Source organism: Chrysochloris asiatica, unplaced genomic scaffold (assembly GCF_000296735.1).
Source record: "Chrysochloris asiatica unplaced genomic scaffold, ChrAsi1.0 scaffold00114, whole genome shotgun sequence".
NCBI lineage: Eukaryota > Metazoa > Chordata > Mammalia > Afrosoricida > Chrysochloridae > Chrysochloris > Chrysochloris asiatica.
This window is the reverse complement of record NW_006408632.1, coordinates 81,937-88,607: the sequence shown is the minus strand read 5'-3', so window position 1 is coordinate 88,607 and position 6,671 is coordinate 81,937. Positions and strand designations below refer to the sequence as shown.

Below are 6,671 nucleotides of genomic sequence, written 5' to 3'. Positions count from 1 at the left end.
GGAAACCCTATACAGGGTCGCTATGGGTCGGAACCGACTCGATGGCACATAACAAAACAAACATGGTGTAGTTAAAACGACTTAAAGTAGAGGATGAAGAAATTGATCTGATTTTTGCAGAGAAACCATAATCTTCAACAGAAGAAAACTGCTTGGAATATCAAGAAAGTTTAAACACATAGACAGTGAATCTGAAGAAAGTACATGTTTGAAAAGTACCTTCAAGAATATCAGCGCATATAAATCTAAATCAGATTGTGCTCTCCAAAATAATTTTGCCAGAGAGAATCTTCCCAAACAACGATTACAGGAAGAAAAAGCAAATTTGGTGAATGAAGCAGATTCAAGAGAAAGAAGACTTTCTTCGGAGGTTAAAACTAGTCAAAATGTATAGATCAAAGAATGACCTGTCTCAGATACAGTTGCTAAGACAGAAGTGGAGGAAGTGCCGCCAGCTGTTACTTTATGAGTTGTAGTCAGCTTTGTCTGAGGAGAATAAGAAACAAAGTCTTACTGACTAGAGAGACCACTATGGGTTAGATGATAAATTGCTCCACTGTAACAGAAGTGAAGAAGAATTTATAGATGTTTCATTATAATTAATTTTTTTAGAATTATCTTTTCTTGAGTGACAACTTAATTTTTAAAATGTTTTTACGTTTTAAAGGGAAGGTATAAACCATTAAGGGTTAAAGGAAGTTTTCCTGGTGAACATCAGTACAGGGTATTCTGTTACATAACCCCTAATGGTTACGTAAATATAAACTAAGTCCTAAAATAGCAATTTAACATTTTGTATAAATTTGTCAAAGAAAACTTGACATGTAAAGAAATGTAAAAAAATAATTTGAGCAATTTCTGGAGACCACTTTAATAAATTATTATAGCAAAAAAAAAAAAAAGAGTATATGAAGAGTTGGTAACAGTCAATCAGAACAGCACAAACAACCCATTATAATAATGAGAAAAAGATATGAAGAGATAGTTCATAGACAGGAAATGTATATGGCCAATAAATTATGGTAAGACTAATGAAGAACAATGCAAAGCAAGATCACAGTGAGATAACATTTATTGTTTATTCAATCAGCAAAAAAGTAAAACATCTGACACTAAACCACTGGAAAGGATGAAGCTGGCAGAATTGCAGATTGTGCAAATGCTTCAGAAAATGGTTTAACGTTATCTCCTAAAGTGGAATTTTCACATCTCCTTTGGTGACATAGCCTCTTCAAGGCTCACGTTCAAGACAGACTCCTACACTTGTGTAATCGCAGACATGTGCAAGTCTGGTTATGACAGTACTAAGTAACAAAACCCTGCACTTTCCTCAAGCGCCCACCAGTGAGAGAGGAGATGACACACTAGAGTGAATCTACACACTCTATCATACAGCACTCAGAACAAATGAATGAAAATCAGAACAAATGAATTACAATAACACACAATACTAGGAATGAATTTTAGCACTATAATATAAAGTGAAGCAAATAAGTCCCAAAAAGTTATATGCCACATGTCTTTTTTTTTTTTTTTTTAAGTCAAAAGCAATTAAAATAAAAATATACTTAGGATGCAGTGAATAACTTATATGGCCCTTCTAACTATCAGTCTGTATGGACTCCTGGTGTGGCACTGTGGGACAAGCATTGGACTGCAAACCATAAGGACAGCAGTTCTTTGGAAACCCTATACAACCAAATGACTGGGTTATTGTTGTTAAGGTTATATCATAGTGACTCTGTATAAGGTTTCCAAGACTGCATCTTTAAGGAAGCAGAAAGCCTCATCTTTCTCCTTTGGAGCAGCTAATAGGCTCAAACTTTGTGGTTAGCAGTCCAGTTAGTGTTTTTTCTACAGAGGCACAGCACTCTGTAAATGACTGGGGTGATGATATTAAGTGCTGTCGAGTTGTTTCCAACTCATCATGACCCTGTATAGTGTTTCCAAGGAGCAGCTGGTGAGTTTGAACCACCAACTTTATGGTTCGAACTGACCTTGCGATCCAGTGCTTTATCCCACAGTGCTACAATGCAAATATGAAATGCTTGTAACCCACCAAGGGGATTGGCTAGCTAGCTAATAATGTAAATAAGGTGCATGGCACCCTTATGTGAGTGGGACCAGGCAACTAAGGTACATGGAATCCTACTGTGGGGCCTGGTCAGTTTTGCCACCCCACCAAGCTTCAGATGAACCATCTCAGAGGTGGAAAGAAAGAAGATCCTGGAGTGGAGTTTGTCCTTTGGATCCGAGGCCCTTGTGCTGGGAACCTCCTTGATCCAGGAGACTGAGAGCTGTGATGTTGCAGAAGCAATGTTGGAATCCGGCAGCGATAGAGGCAACAGAACCAAGAGATCAGGATGAGACAGAGCCGTGGGTTTTCCAGATCCATAGAGTGAGAAAGTTGAGTGCCTTTAGGCAGGAGGCTTGCTAGTTGAGTGGGGTGCCTCTGGATACTTGTTGAAGTTAAGTTTGCAGACCCACAAATCTAGAGCTGAGTGCATTTAGGCCAAGGCTAACTGGTCTAGTGGGGAGTATTTACGCATTATAACACTCAGGTAGCAAAAAGAAGAGCTGGGATCCAAAATCAGGGCATTGATTCCATTCACCCATGAGTCTGTTTAGCTGTGGTCTTTGACAGAAGTAAAAGGCTTCGTGGTGTTTGTACATCTTGAGAATGGGGGTGGGAGTGTGAGGTATCCCCCTTTGTAACCGTTAATGCTTTATCAGCACATCAGCTCTTGAGGCCAATGGTTCTTCATTTGCCATAATAACCTGAGGTCACAGAACACTCCGGCACACACACACACACACGTATTTTCTGGCACCTATTCAAGTCATCTTCATATTCATTGTGAACAATTTCATTTTCTAGACCTGTTACTTCAGAACTCATTCACAGGGTAGATATGAAAGAAATTCTGCTCTTCATTGACTAAGCAGATGAGTAAGTTTTTATTTTAATAGTTCCTATGTAGGAGGTTTCTTTATAAATGAATCGTCTGAGGAGGGAAGAATGCTTGTAAGCTGCCCACAGACAAGAGCCAAAACCCATAAAAGCATGCAAATGCAGAATCACTCTTTTCAGTTTCAGGATAAGATCCATTTTGTAACATTTTTTTTCAAAAAATAAGAAGTCAATAAGTCATCTTTTTACAGTATATCACTTTTAAAGATGTCTGTTACCCCAGTGAGTAGAAATATGTTAACCACTTACACAAATTGCTGTTGAGTCAATTCTAACTTACAACAGTCTATAGAACAGAGTAGAACTGCCCCATAGGGTTTCCAAGGTTGTAATCTTTCTGGGTGACACTGTAAGATAAGCACTGGACTGCTAACTGTAAGGTCCACAGTTCAAACCCACCAGCCACTCCCCAGAAACCTTATACAGGGTAGCTATGAGTTGGAACAGACTCGAAAGCACTGAACAACAACATTCTCAGACTGCCACATCCTTTATAACAGGTGTGAGTTTGAACAGGTGATCAACTGCTTTAACCACCATGCCACCAGAATGCCTTAAGTTGTTAAGTGCTATTGAGTCAGCTGAACCACATGTACAACATATACAGACAGTAAATTTACCAGACGAATTTTCAGACAAATCCCATTCTTTGTCTGAAAAGCTTGTAATAAGAAATGCTCGTCTCAGAATCTAAGAGGGCTGGTTGGTCTGAACCTAAGCACCATTACTTTGCATTGCCTTTGAGCTGCTAAATTCCATATTCTGCAAAATCTCTTTTAAAGATGTTGGGACATGAATGGAGTTCTTGGATGGTGCAAACAATTAATTAATTTAGCTGCTTACCAGAAGATTGGAGCAGAGCGTTGGCAGTTTGAGTCTACCCAGAAGACCTAGTGATCGTCTGGAAAATCAGCCACTGAAAACCCTATGGAGCATAGTTCTACTTGGGCACACAGTGTGTCACCATGAGTTAACTTGCTGGCAATTGGTTTTTCTGGGCAATGATTGTACATCAACCGACCTGATGGACTGGAGGCAGCGTCACCCTGTGGAGGTGCTGGTAAGAAACCTGGCCCTTCAGACAGAATAGGGATGCTCCATCCAGTTCCCAAGGCTATAAATCTTTACTGCCTCATCTTTCTCCTGCAGAGCAGCTGGTAGGCTCAAGCTGCCACCCTTCCAGTTAGCCGCACGGTGCTTAGCTCACTGCATCCCCAGGGCTCTGTCTCAGGCTGGGGCATTCTAGAAAGGGTTGTTGATGCCTGCCCTCATGTGATGTAAGACTGATTAATTTCCCACAGAATCACTGGGAGTAGATAAAGGACACGGGAAAGTGATTCATGAAAATGTAATGCTCCCTTTTATTTGCTCAGCAATGCTTCTAATATTTCTTAGGATGCTTGTCCTAACCTAGCATCCTGTTGTTTCCTGGTGTTTTGTGACTCATATTTACGAGTTTGTATGTCAAATAAACTTCATCCCAAGTTAATGATCGTGGGTGTGTTTTTTGAACAAGAAGCACCAGAAGTTAGTTGGGTTGCCATTTGATGACCATTGGAAGACCATGGTTAAATATTATAACACAGTATAAGTTTAAATGACTGCTCAGAAACCGACAAAAGGGCATGTGTTCACACCAGGCAAAGGATGAGGCACTGCCATTGCCCTGCTCACCGCTGAAACAGAAAACCATTCATGCTCAGTATGCCAGCTTTGAAATCACATAATTTTTGCTATTCAACTGGGGAGACTTTGTACTATTTCAAGATATTCAATCCACAATATTCAAATTCATCAAAAATACAAGCACACTGGTTAAGGAGGCACTCTTTTCTCGATTTTTGTCGAGTATCTGTCACTAAGGCCTATAGATCCTCACCTCCCAGAATGCCAACAAGTCTCTCAATCTCTCAATCTCTCCCCCAAAGATCTAGTGGGCTTATGTATCTAGGTTAACTCAAGGACACCTGACCCATTCAGGTCAAAATGGCAAGGCTTTGAAGGAGATTGGTGTGTTTGAAAGAGCTTCAATTTCCCTCATAGTGGAGTAACCTCTTGAGTATTTTGTTGTCAGAGACCCAGCCCTGTTTGGAATATGCTCCTGAGCACTCTCTAGTCCTAAAGAACATGACTGTCCCTCCAGAGCATGGGTCACCTCCATTGTCTGCCTCTAGCACTCAAGAGAGCATGCATTCCAGACATATTGGAGTTAGCTTTAGCTGTGGACAAGCCTATAGGCATTTGATGTAGAAAACCTCGCCACTCGGAGCAATAGAACAGTTATCCATAGCTGTCTCATTGCCTCCTATCTAGGCTTATACCCACTGGCCAAAAGCTTCACCATGAGTTCGGCCTGGGTCACCCTCACCCCAGGCCTCCCTATCACACCCTCCAGTTGTGACAGCTCTTAATTCCACATAGCTGCCACAGAGTCCTGAAAGCTTAACTCTTTCTCCTGTTCTCCTCTTCATTTTGCAATTTTCTACCAACACTTTCTGCAAACCTCTATCGAGGGTGAGATTCTCCAATGCAAATGGCATCCATGCAAATGGGAGAGTTGGAGGTGATGATACTTCCTGGAGAATGTAGAGCACCAGGTGGTTGGAGAAACTTCCTGAAAAAAACACTTGATAACTAGAGTCAGCATGGTGCCCACAAAACATCTGGCAAGAGAAGAAGAGAAGGCCTGGGCAATCAAGAGTCAGTTCCGGCTCTGGGGACTTACCCAGTTACTAAAGAGGTCCCTACACATCTGAATTTTATTCATGTGCAATCCATCCAGGTGGTCATCCAGCAGGGACTGAGCAGGGAGGGCCTGGGGTAAGGGAGTGGGGGTGGGGCTGTGGGAGGCGATGAGAGCCTCCAGGGCAAGTGTCCTGTTTCATTGGGGTAACTACAACAGCTGCCCTTCACAGACATTACTGTTATCGTTGTTTAATGCCATGAAGTCGTGAGTGTCCATATTTTAAAATCAGTTTGTTCAAAGTGGCCCAAACAGCAGCACTAGATTCACTTGAGGGGGAAAATATGGCTATCCACATAGCATAGTGGCTTATGAGCTGTGCTGCTAATGCAAGGCCAGGAGTTCAAATCTACCTGTTGGTTCATGAGAGAAGTATGAAGCTTTCTGCTCCCATAAAGATTTACAGCCTTGGAAACCCTATACAGGGTTGCTGTGAGTCGGAACAAACTGTGGCACAACCATTGTATTGTGCAAAATCAAAATGCAAACCCCTGGTCCAAAAAAAACCTTGCAAAATAAATTATTTTCTCTGACAGTACTAAGTTATCATATCACACAACACCATTAAGATCTTTCAAACCTATTGTCTAAATGAAAAGAAATATTGAAATGCAGGCTTCGTTTGAAGTGCTTGTTAGCGACCTTTAAAGACATCATTGCAATGTATTGCACTGCAAATGATAGCCTTATTGTTGCAAATTACTCAAGGGGGGAACCCTAGGAAATGAGGGCTCATATGGAGTGGGCAGGCCAGGAGTGGACTGAAGGATACCCAAGTCCCAGAGCAGCTGAAGGAGAGGAGGCACCCATATCTACAAGCTAGGCTATGATGCATTTATTCTTATGTTGCTAATACACCATTTCTGGAATCCTGGTGTGGTGCTGTGGGTTAATGGCACCAGACTGCAAGGCTATTTGAACTGCAAGGTTGGCAGTTCAAGCTCACCAGCTGCTCCT

General features: G+C 41.5%; 1 pseudogene; it reads left to right on the top strand.

Moving 5' to 3' along the window:
- LOC102827164 overlaps positions 1-599 on the top strand; it is a 2,288-nt pseudogene extending 1,689 nt beyond the window's left edge.
- The last annotated feature ends 6,072 nt before the right edge of the window (positions 600-6,671 follow it).